This window comes from Neomonachus schauinslandi, chromosome 3 (assembly GCF_002201575.2).
Source record: "Neomonachus schauinslandi chromosome 3, ASM220157v2, whole genome shotgun sequence".
Classification (NCBI taxonomy): domain Eukaryota; kingdom Metazoa; phylum Chordata; class Mammalia; order Carnivora; family Phocidae; genus Neomonachus; species Neomonachus schauinslandi.
In genome coordinates, this window is record NC_058405.1 from 6478185 (window position 1) to 6491034 (window position 12850).

At 38.9% G+C, this 12850-nt stretch overlaps 1 pseudogene; it reads right to left on the reverse strand.

Annotated features, from left to right (window-relative positions):
• Positions 1 to 12302: 12302 nt before the first annotated feature.
• Positions 12303 to 12646, reverse strand: LOC110585899 (annotated as a pseudogene).
• Positions 12647 to 12850: the final 204 nt, after the last annotated feature.

A 12850-nucleotide genomic window follows, 5' to 3' on the forward strand; every position in this document is an offset into this window, starting at 1 on the left:
CTTATTTTCCAGGATGAGAGAGAAGGACAGATAAGCAAAAGGTTCTACTGTGCTTTGTTGAGTGTTCTTTTTTAAAAAATTAAATTCAATTAAATTGAAATTCGATTATATAACATATAACGTATTATTAGTTTCAGAAGAAGAGTTTTGTGATTCATCAGTCTTATATAATACCCCCTCATTACATCATGCACCCTCCTAATGCCCATCACCCAAGTTACCCCAACCCTCCAGCGCCCCCCCACAACAACCCTGTTTGTTTCTACTGTGTTTTGTCAAAGGTTCTTTTTCTGTTTTTTAAAGATTTATTTATTTATTTGAGAGAGCGAGAATGAGAGAGAGTACATGAGAGGGGGGAGGGTCAGTGGGAGAAGCAGGCTCCCTGCCGAGCAGGGAGCCCGATGCGGGACTCGATCCAGGGACTCCAGGATCATGGCCTGAGCCGAAGGCAGTTGCTTAACCAACTGAGCCACCCAGGCGCCCCCCCCCTTTTTTTTAAAGATTTTATTTATTTATTTGAGAGAGAGAGAGCAGGAGAGGGGGGAGGGTCAGAGGGAGAAGCAGACTCCCTGCTGAGCAGGGAGCCCGATGCAGGACTCGATCCCAGGACTCCAGGATCATGACCTGAGCCGAAGGCAGTCGCTTAACTAACTGAGCCACCCAGGCGCCCCTTGTCAAAGGTTCTTAAGAGAGGGTCCAGTACCACCTCAGGAGAGAAGGTGCAGTGACACAAAGGAGAAATTAGAACAGGGATCAAGGTGAAAACTTGACTTACGAAGAGGATTGCCAGGTTTAGCAAATAAAAATTACACGATGCCAAGTAAAATTTGAATGTCACAAAAATGAAGACTTTTTTTTTTTAGTATAAGCATATCCCAAACATTGCATGAGACGTACTTAACCTAAAAAATAACCCATTGTTTATCTGAAACGTAAATTTAACTGGCATCCCATGTAGTATGTATCAACCCCGCTTATGGGTAAACTAAAAGCCAGTTAAATTGATTTATAGGACTTATAGTGACTTCTAGATCTAATTTATACTCTGAGTTCCTCACCTTTATTAAATTTTTAAAAAATTACTGTGTGCACTATTATAGCAAGTGTCTGGTACAAGTTTGTAGAAATATGGAGAGAAACCTGTATATTCTCAACTGCGAAGGCTTACTTGAGGTATTGATGATAATCCTAGAACTTTTCCTCAGCCGAAAGCAAAAGACCTGATTTACCAAGATGCTATTGGATATCATCACTTAAATGGAGCACTGGGGAAGGTTACAACCCAGTGAATTCTAAATCCTTTCCCGGCCCAGAGACTGATACAGCAAAATAAAAAAGCAGTTGGAGGCTCAATTTCTTACTCACCTTTGAGAATATTGCCCAAATGCTTCTTCGAATAGACCTATGTTCCTAATTTTCTCTCTGAAGTTTTATATTGCCTCATGTTTCACTAAGCCTTCTTTTATAGATGGAATAATTAAGGAGGTAATAATGGTTAAGTGACTTGTCTGAGATCACACCTTGAGTCACTGGCTGAGGGAAGAACAGAATTCACGGTTTTGAGTTTTCCCTCCCCGCTTGGCTCCTAGGGCCCTGCCATCTGGTTTCCCCCAGCTTTAAAATTCACACAACTGACAACTGAAGACACCAGCTTCACCCATGATTGAGGAGACCAGAAAGCCTGAGCCTTGAATGCTGTAGGGGAAATGTAAATCAGTTCTGAGTTTAAGCATCATGCCGGACCAAAACATACCCTGCAACCTCCTTGGGAACTCAGTGGCCCCAAAAAGACACAAATTCCCTTGTCCGTGAGAGAGTACACCAACATCTATAGTCCAAATTAAAGAAAAAGGAGCTAGAATTTCTCGGGTTTCTGTAATACTTTACTTGAAGATAAATGTTTATTTGGAAAATTGACCTTTTTTAGTATCCACCTGTCTATAAACCCTACTTTAAAGAGAAACTGTAAGTTGGATGGGCTAATTTGAATGAACTTTAAAAGTAAACACATGGTTTTATGTGGTTTTCAGTTTCCTTGCTGAGTCTGTTCTTTTCCTTCGCCCCAGAGCTTGTGTGGATGACACACGTGATGATAGTAAGTGTGTGCGAATCAGGATACCTCTCTTTTAAATGCGTGTGCCCTCATTTTCTTCCCCAGGAAATTGCACAATGCTGCCAATAATTACTTTTAAATAATTTTAGAAGAACAATTTCTGGCATTTTATTCTATGCTGCTACCTCCAATGTGTAATGTTAATCTTTTTTCTTCCCCTGTAGTAAAAAGGTTACATTGTTCCCAAATGTACTTGTCTCTTTCACAGCTTCCAAAGAGAATCCGCTCCAGGCCATGGGGATAGATCACCTATCTATTTTACTCATATCTATGTGAGATCACTCAAGTCGAGAGAACAAACTAGCCACTGTTTTAAAGGCCTCCCTCTGGCTTTTGCCTCCCGAGATTGCACGCAATAACCTTGTACGAGTCAGTCTGCAGCGGGCTAGCCATGCAAAGGGACAGGCAGGTGCTAGTGTTAATTAAAAGAAGAAGGAAAATAACAGTACGGTATGTTCCTTTCCAAAGATCACATGGATTTTTCTCTGCATTTAGTGGCTTTTCTAATACTCTATGGAAAAGATGTATAAAAGGTTTAACATCGAAAAAGAAAAATAACAAAGGTCAAATGGTTGCTTCCAAAGTATGAACTGATATTTGTGAAGTACGTTGAACAGCGGAGGGTCTCTGGAGAGAGCAGAAGGAATGCCCACACAGATGAAAGCCTTCCCGGTCAAATGCTTCTCGAAGACTCCCAGTGACAGCAGGGAACAGAGACTTTGCCCACAGACATGACCTTAAATATTCCATGCCAGCCAGACTCCCTTAATTCTCTTTCCCTTCCTGGAGCTCATCAGATTGAGACTCCAGCCCAGTGCAGACGTGGTCCCCACAAGCAGGAGGGTAATGGTAAAAGCAAAACCAACGGCCAAGATGAAGTTGGCCGCGTCTGGAAGCAGTAGTTTTGCCCCCAGTCGGGACGAGGGAAAGTAATCTAGTGAAGGGAAAAGGGTCTTCTCTGGACTTTGTGTCCTGCATTCACAGGTAAATCAGTCCGGCTGGTCAGTGTTACAAACCTAAGCCATCTGGGTCCTCAGGAATTTTTCTACGCCCTTTGGCACTCCTATTTTATTGCTTTTCTTTAGGACCTCATAGGAAAACAGGGGATTTAGGCACCTGGGGGCACTTTAATCCAAGAGGCAGGTGGAGAAAGATGTCTGAGCCTTCCACATCATTTTTCCTGACTATGGAGGTTGGATTTATCCCCCAGGCTTTGAGATTTGGGACATTCTCAAGCCATGTTCTCTCTTGCTTCACAGAACCTCATTGTTTCTACTTGGCACTTTTGACTCAGAGAATGCTAGAGAAGACTTTTGATCTCTTAAAATGTACCCTTTCTTCCATGCACAGTTTTTTTTTTTTTTTTTTTGTTTTTTTTTATTTTTTTTAACCCCTTTACTTTAAAGTTGGGGGGGTTGTTTTGGAAAGGGTTTCCCTTTTTTGGTAAATTTTTTTTTTTTTTTTTTTAGTGAGAGAAAAGAGAGCGTGTGGGTGAGCTGGGTGGGGAGGGGCAGAGGGAGAGAATGTCAAGCAGATTCCATGTTGAGCCAGGAGCCCGATGCCGGGCTTGATCTTACCACCCTGAGATTGTGACCTGAGCTGAAATCAAGAGTTTTTTGCTTATCTGACTGAGCCACCCAGGAGCCCCTTGTTGGTGAACATTTCTAATGGGACATTCCGTTGGTGATTTGAAGGAGCTGTGCCTGGAATTATGTACATATATTACATATATACATAATTATGTATATATATACATAATTCCATATATGTACATAAATATATATTATATATGTATTATATATATTTTTATATATATTATATATATAAAATATATGGACACTTTTGCTACATATGTAATATATTCATTTTTGCTTTCTATAAAATAAATGTATGCTTTTGCTAATTAATAATTAATATGTTATATATAAAATATACCAGAATTTATTTCTATGTCATGAACAATCTCTTTCTTTCAAACTCAACTTCAATTCAGATATGGGTTAATTATAGAAAATATATTTTGTCCGTAATTAGATATTTCTACCTTTACCTTTACATTCACATTAGGTGAATTTGGGGGGACAAAAGAAAAATATAAAGTAGTTCCATAATGAAATCCCAGCATTGATACCTTTTTTTTTTAACTTTTTTATTATGAAAGTAATATACAAATTCTGGAAAAATTTAAAATATGGAAAAGTATAAATGAGAAAATAAAAATGTCATTATCCTACTACCTAAGGGAAAATGTATGTATATACATGAATATGTATACACACACACACACACAGGTAAAGTTGAGCACCTGGGGGCACTTTAATCTAAGAAGCAGGTGGAGAAAGATGTCTGAGGCTTCCACCTCATTTTTCCCAACTATGGAGGTTGGATTTAGAGGAAGGGGCAGACCCTGGTGAGCAAGTACATTTAACTGTTTGAATCTTCTATTTCTTTTTCGGATATATCTAGACTACATATCCTAGCGTGGCCCAGGATCTAAGTTCGGGCTAACAAAATCGAGAGTGGGAATAATACAAGCCACTTCCAGGATTGGCCCATTATACAATGCGGTGTGATCCTCTGCTCTTTCTTCCCTCTGTTGCTGGCTGGGTATGGTTGTCCAGACTGACCTAGAAAAGTAACCTGTTGAAGATGGCGGAATTTCTATCAAAATGGGTCCCTGAACGACCGTATAGGGGAAAGCTTCCTAACAATGTGATTTTACATGTTAAGAAATAGTTTTCTGTTTTTGGAAGTCTGGCAACATCAAGACTTATTTCATGTAGCAACCCATGTCACTTTAATATAGATCGTAATTAATCATCGTTCATTTTTCTATGGCTTCTTTCACATAAAAATGTATCATGAATAATCTTCCATGTCACCATTTGTTTCTTGGTTGTTGAAAGTATTCAGTGTTTGCCTGATCTTGGATACCGCATACTCAGCTGAACTCCTGCTGTTGATCATTCGTATTGTTTCAGCTTTTCACTATTGTCCCTGTCTGTTGGAGTCTGTACACATCGCTGGTCCTTTCTGTAGGAAACATTCTTAGCTTTGGAATTGTTCCAACCGAGGCTTGCAACTTTTTGTAGCTTTTATGTATTTTCCCTTTATTTAGCTTCAGAAAAGTTATGCCTATTTCACTCTGATAAACTGTACTTGCTAATACTAATTGGCGTTTTTATTCCTGTGGGGATTCCTCGGCTGAATTCCAAGGGTTGGGGTCACCAGAGAACCAGTATCTGATTAATTCTCATGTAATTGGTACCATTTGAACAGTTTCATTTGGACAAAGATAGAAAAGGGGATCTCAAAGTCATTTATTGGCAGAATTTGTAGGAACTTAAAGTTCAGTACCTCCTCCAAAGAAAAATAACAACTAAATAGCTTCATTTGGAAGTTGTTCGCTATGACTGGGTTTACCATAGGTCCTTCTTCCCCTTCCTCTCCTGCTCCCATTAGTTCCCAACCATCCCCCCGTCCTCCAGGGAAGGGGTGATAAGACTCTCTCACACTGGAAAGTACCTCATTTTCTCCACTGTGTCCTACTTATTTTCACGATTTTTTTTTTTACTAAGAAAAAAGTTTATGTCCTACAATTATCACTACTTGTGTTAAGTATTAAAATGTGCTGAATAGCAATAAAATCCTTAAGAGACATGATCCTCAACTCACATGGTACATTTTCTGTCTCTCTGGGACTCTATCTGCTTTATCATAATAAAGAGGCTTGTATATTAGAATTTTATAATTTCTAACTTTTCGGCTATGAGTATTAATGGAGAAAAATATAAAGTTCTATTTTTTCTATTCAATGAATCAAGTATCTTATTTTTGTCAGTGGGAAACAAAAATAAGAACACATAATAATAAGAAAATACAATAAGAAAACAAAAGAATAGGAATATGATAATAAAGAATAAGAAGAAAATAAAATAATAGTTGCCCACAGATAACTTTTATTTCTTTTTCCCTTTGAAAAATGTGTTGCTCTCTGATTACATAACAATAAAATATATAATGAAGTACTTTAGCTTCTTATATTTTTAGTAGTTGAGGGCCCATCCAAATTAGGAAGAATTCCTAAAGAATCTGTAAGTTCCTAAAACATTTGATATTCATTTGTGTTGAACTTTTTATATTTATATTTATTTTTATTTTTATTTATTTATATTATATTGATATTGATATTTAGAAACATGATGCTAAATGTTCTGTGTGTCATACTAATATTTAAATGAATCAAGAGGTTCTGTTTTTTGTAAATCTCATCAAGTGTCATTTTATCTTGATCAAGTCTGCCAAATAATTCCCCATACTTCCTTAAGAACCAAGTCACATATTGCGTTTTTATTCAAAAAGCCTTTATATTGCAGTTAGGACTTTGGATCGATTTTGCCCAGAGCTATATGTCAAAGATCAACCCTTTTATTAGTCTGATGTGAATAAGGGTTATAATTATAATCTAATGTGATTGATTTATGTGTATGATTTTCATAATTTATAATAGTCATATTATCCCTTTGGATTTCATGTAACATGTTCAGTATAATTTTGAAATAAAAGAGGAGTCTGTTGAAAGATGTCAGATAAAATTATATTCTTTTCCCAAACACATCTATACCTTTTGGGGTTCTAAAAAACAGTGAGTCTGTCCAGGACAGTGAATAATGCAAATGTTAAAATCCCAGCATTCACTCCACCAAAGTGGTATACAAAAATCACCCACTAAAGTCCAGTTTGGTTGCTTCTCTGAAAGACTGGATCTGTTTCAAGATGGAAAACTAAAATACATAAAAAATAAAACTAAAAATGATTACATTAAAGCAATTGCATTTCATGAAAATAACACAGGGTCAAGTAATACAGAGTAAGAGAAGAAAATAATCAGAATAAAAAAACTAGCTTTGTAAAGCAACTACAATTACTTTAAAGCTTCTCTCAGAGCTTCCTGGTGGCCAGGAGAAACAGAAAATCAGATGTTTTATAGCTCCCCTCTTCTCAGAAAGTATATTAATTAGTCAGGAGAGGCAACTTTGTGCCTAATCTGAGTTTTCCCACGTCTTTTAAAAGGAATATTGAATGTCATGGTAAAGACTGTCTTCAAAAGCAGTTTTACAAAAAAAAAAAAAAAAGGCAGTGATATTCCACTTATGCCTATATGTTCTAGCCATCTTTTATAAAAGCTGCTAGCACAGTGTTTGGCCTCATGAAGACGTGAAGGTATTTATCTGCCAAACTGTCGGCACCTAAAAGAGTGATTGGCATTCTTTTTTTTTTTTTTTTTTTTTTTTAGTGATTGGCATTCTTAAGCACCTGCAAAGTATAGCCCCAATGTTGTAACCACGAGAGAACGCAGTCTCTGCAGTCACCTGCATTCAGCCCCAGTTCTGCTCCTCGGTAGCTGTGGGACCAAGAAAAAGGTACTAACCAGCATCTCTGTATGGGAGTAATTTGCCTGGAGCGTGTCTCATGCATATTAAGTCCATCAAGACAGTTTAGTCATTATTATATTTATATATTAGTTTTATAATCAATATGTCTTTCAAAAGCAGAGATATTCTCTGTCATCAAAAGTATTCTAATAAAGAACGATCCATGACCAGCTAGACAGAGCTGTCTCTTGTTTCCCTCTCACGGTTGGCAATCATAACATGTTTTGAAGAATCATATTCTATTGCGTCAAAGTCACTGTGAAAAAGATTTTCAATAGGAGAGCAACATTTGTAATGCTTGTCACATCTTATTCCAATAGAATGTAAAAAATAAAAAAAGAGGGAAAGAAGCTGTGTTTAAATACACAATGATGTACTTTTTAAAGTGCAAAATAGAATATTCACGGTTGTAGGCAGGTTGTAGTGGAATAATGACCTCTTTATAGTATGCGTCATTGTGTCACAAGCTAAAAGGCCAAATGACAGCCATAATGAAGTCTGGGGATATAACATGTCATTTCTCTCGCTCCTTTTTGCCCAGAGGTGTCATCACTTAGATCTTGGAAATCCTGGGGCCAGACCAAAATTCTTCTGCCGCCCCTCACCCACATCACTAAAATCAGCTTACCATCCATTTGCCCAGGACATATGCAAGGATCTAAGGCAAAATGCTCTATCCTTTGGACATCAGTTAACTCAACTGCATTTGAAGCACAAACCTGTTCTCTGCTTCACAGGTGTGCTGTGTTGATCAAGCAAGACCTGCCCCAGTGACCGTGGACTGACATCATGATAGAAGAGGGTATAGTGGGGACATGTCTGCTCACCCACTTCGAGTGGTTACTAGCCGGGTCAGGTTCTTCATTTAATCCCCTTGAGGATGAGCTTCATTCTCTTTGTGACGTGATGTATAAGTATCCATCCCACAAAGTTATGCCCTTATATTCAACATACGCTGATTCTTTCAACACATATTTATCTAATGCCTATTGTGTGCCAAGCACCGATTTATATACTTAAATAATGATGTATTAGAAATTGACCTTGAGGGGGCGCCTGGGTGGCTCAGTCGTTAAGATTCTGCCTTCGGCTCAGGTCATGATCCCGGGGTCCTGGGATCAAGCCCCGGATCGGGCTCCCTGCTCCGCGGGAAGCCTGCTTCTTCCTCTCCCATTCCCCCTGCTTGTGCTCCCTCTCTGGCTGTGTCTCTCTCTGTCAAATAAATAAAAATCTTAAAAAAAAAAAAAAAAAAGAAATTGACCTTGAGGAGGACATCATCATCATCATTGCAACAGCTTATACTTTTTTCTGCAGTCATGATATATGTGGCTCTGCTCTCACATGGATTAGCTCATTCTGTCCTCACACATTTCTACCTATAGCACTGTGCTGGTAACACCATTTTACAGATGGAGAACTCAAGGCTCAGAGAGCTTAAACGACTTGCATATTTTCACACAAAACCAGTGTGCTTTGATTATTATGAAATCTTGTTCTCATATCCTCAGTGTACTCTAAAGGTTTTGGGGTGGGACACTCCTAGAGGCCAGGGAGTATAGTCAGGGATATCCAGGCAGAGGACGTGGACCCCACTCCTGTTTTATATAATTATGTGAGCAGATGGGAAAGGCTAATGACTTTTCGTCCCAGTTGCATTAAACAAGATTAAAGATGCTGACAAAGACTTAAGATCTGTGCTGAGGACTTCAGAACTCATTACCCATATCCCAAGCCACTGTCTTTGACTTGACATCATTCTCCTGGTCTGTACTGTGGATTGCGTATGCCTGTGTGTATGTGTAGGTGTGTGCACTGCTGTCCGGTTCTCCCAGTGATGTCACAGAGCCCTGAGGCCAGCTCCCAGAAAGTTTTGGTTTCCTCTTTATAGGACCCTAGAACTGACTGCAGCCTTTGGGTCTGCAGCTTGCCCTTTTAGGACCTGCTACTTAATTAGCTGTTGATAGACCATCTGCGCTGTTCAGAGTTTCACATGGCATCTGCCGTGATTCACCTTGGAATCTTAACGTTTAGAAATATTTATCTACTCATGAGCAGGTTCTCAGGTAAATGGCAAGATCCAGGCATGAGCCATTATAGGACTGTAGAGAATAAAAGAGCTGCATTTGATTAGTTTTAGTTTAGAATTGGGAAAGCGAAAAATGTATGGTTAATATAACTTGGAATTCTTCTGTTTGTCCTATAATCTTTCTACACAGATTCTAGAGCACAGCACTGCATTCAGGTGTTTTCCCCTCACGCTGCTTTGTATTCAGCCTTATTGCTTTAATGCTGTTCAACTTCAAAAGAGTTCTGGCAATTGAAGAGAGTTAAGATATGCGGGCATGTTGCAAATATGTTAACTACATTTTGAATATTACCAAAAAGATATTTATGGAAAACATGTTGTTTTGTATATATTTTTTCTAAATGGGTTGAATGACGTTTTCCACTTGCACACCAATGGTTCTTTGTAACCTAAGTCATATCCCGAACTGCTTGCCGTTGCCATCACCGTGCAGAGGATATATGTCATACATTTTCTCATGAATAAGTCTTCAGTCTGTTACCACAGTGAGCTAGTAATTGAGAGTGAACTGTCTCAAACAGGCACATATATAACAAATTAAAAACAAATATAGTATACACACACACACACACACGCACAATGTGCTCCGGATTACTTTAAATCATACTGTGGGTCACGTCTGTTTGTATAAGTGGTTTTAAGAAATTGTAAACAAGAAATAATATAAATCTTTAGCTTTCCTGTAGAAAGGCTCTTGGATATACTACTCTCTAAGCAATTTGATTCTTAATTTCTTAAAGCCAGTACATTTAGAACATTCTTTCTAATAAAAATAGACCATGACATTTGTCTATTTTCTTTTCGGAGAAAGAAGATATAAACTCAATCTGTAAAACATAAATAGCTTAATTTAGAATTACTCAAACATGTTTGAAGAGCCATTGAAAAAGAATTTTAAAGACTTTTTAAAGATTTTAATGACACTAGAAATGGATCATAAAGATGTATAATGATACTATTCAAAGTTCTATATTGTTTTTGTCACTTTCTTCAAAAAAATAGACTCTCTGTCTTAGTTTCTTAATATCATGCTATGTGACTCTGAAAATCATTGAGAACGTAAGTACTGTTATTGCCATAAGCCACGTGGTAATAGACACGAAGTTACCCAACCATAATGCATCACTCTGGACAAATGACAGGTCAGCTGAACAGAAGGAAAATGGGAAGAAGTACTACAGGGACAGTGAGGATGACAGTGATGAGGACAACAGTTATGATGATCAAATCAACAACCAAAAAGTAAGGTATCATCCTAAAAGAAAGGTGGTGCTTAGGAAATTGCTATGTGATACTAAAGAAAGCACATTTGTTTTTTTTGTTTTTTTAAAGATGAAAGCGGTACTTTTTTTTTTCTGAGTCTATTTAGCATACTTCAACTTTGACCTGACAGAACTTCGAGGTTTTTAGAAGTACTTAGCCAATCAGCCACGATTTTGATGAATTATGACAAGAGTTTTGATCAGCATTATTAAAGGGCAAGGTGCTTCCCTTGCTGCTTTGGGGAGCTTTTGGGTTCAGTTAGATGCTCTCTGACCATATACACACACCTACACCCTAGTCCTTTTATTTACTACTGGAAGTGGTTTTTCCAAACAAATTTTCTTCAATTTTCCCTAAGCTGTCTCTAAACTTCTTATAATGTTAAAAAGCGATCTTGGAATTCTGAAATTTATGTTACAGATAAGATTAGTTGTACTGTAATTCTAAGGCGAAAATATACTTTAGCAACAATGCACTATCTTCTTATAGTGAACACATGGGGGAATTTGTGTAAGTAGTATTGCCAAAGGCTAGAATTGATTAGACTTTTTTCTTACTAGTTTTCAGAAAATAAATTTAAAATAGTGAAAAATATTTAAACAGTACAAAGGTTTACTTTTCTTGGTTTTCTTCATCCTTAATAGACAATTCTTTTTTTAGAATTATTTTTGGTTTTTCATTTACTTGCTGACATTGTTGGGGAAAGAGGCATTGAGAGAATATTACATACACTGGAAAAGAAAATTTAAGAGTTTAAATTATCTGGGATGGGTAACGGGAAGGGCACAGGACAGTAAAATGATCAAGGACTTCTTTCGCTTTCAGGGTCCATCAGGCCTGAATTTGAATTCTGGCTCTTCTGCTCATAAGTGGGAATCCCCGGAGTAATTGAATTAATTTCCGTTTGGTGAGCCTGAAATGACAGTAAATATGGTTACTTATCCAGCAGAGACGCTACCACATTCTTTGTTTTACAGGGATTGGGTTTGTTTTGCTTTGTTTTTTCCTTAAGAAAATTTTCATGGTTTAGTTTTGTTTTGTTTTTGTATAATATGGCATTGAAACCTCTGAACAAATCCATATCTGGCCAGTGAGGCAGATGCTTTCTCCTTTACATTTTCGGGTTACTGAGCAACTTGTCAGCAGATTAAAACAAAAACAACAAAAAAAGACAACCTTTTGCATGACTTAAGTCTTTCCAAGGCAGGTGCTAGAACAACACGCACTTCTGTCGGCTGCAAGCAATCCAGCCGTGCAGGACACCTGGAGTAGGTGCGCGCCGTGCCCACTCCCACCACGGTCCTGCTCGTTTGTGGCTGGTCTGCAGAGCATCTGGACGCTTGTGCACAGTGTCGGGAAGAGGAGGAGGAGGAAACAGCAAGAATGCTAGGCTGGGAGGAGGAGGTCAGCCAAAGTTGTGCAGGGCAAGCCCGAACACGCCGCTGGTGCAAACCCACGCACCACTGATGTTCTTACAGTGGGAACATCTGGTGGAAGCCCATGATGGGGTCTTCATCGCCTTGAGCTGGCCCACGACTAGGCCGAGGATGCACCTTTCTGGCTGGGCTGCTGGTCCCACGCTGTGGTGCTGTGCTGGATTTTCTGCAACAGAAGGCTAGGCAACTTCTCCACAACGGCAGCTTCCCCTGGGATTGTTGTCCCTCCCATGGTTCTGGAGTTATGAAATAACTAGTAGTAATTCTGAACGAAGCTGGATCCAGTCTGTTCCCAAATTGGCTTGATTCCCATTATGGATCATCATGGGCCTCCCCTGAGACCTAGTGCTGACTCCAGAGTGGGCCAGGTAGCCCTTGCCCATCCCCTGATCCTTGGCAAGCGGGAATAGGATGTGGGGTGGGGGTGGGGCGAGTGGCTAACCCATTGGTAGAACTGGTGGGACGACTCGGGCAGGCTGGGCTAGGCCACACGGGGAGGGCCTGGAGATCCCCCATC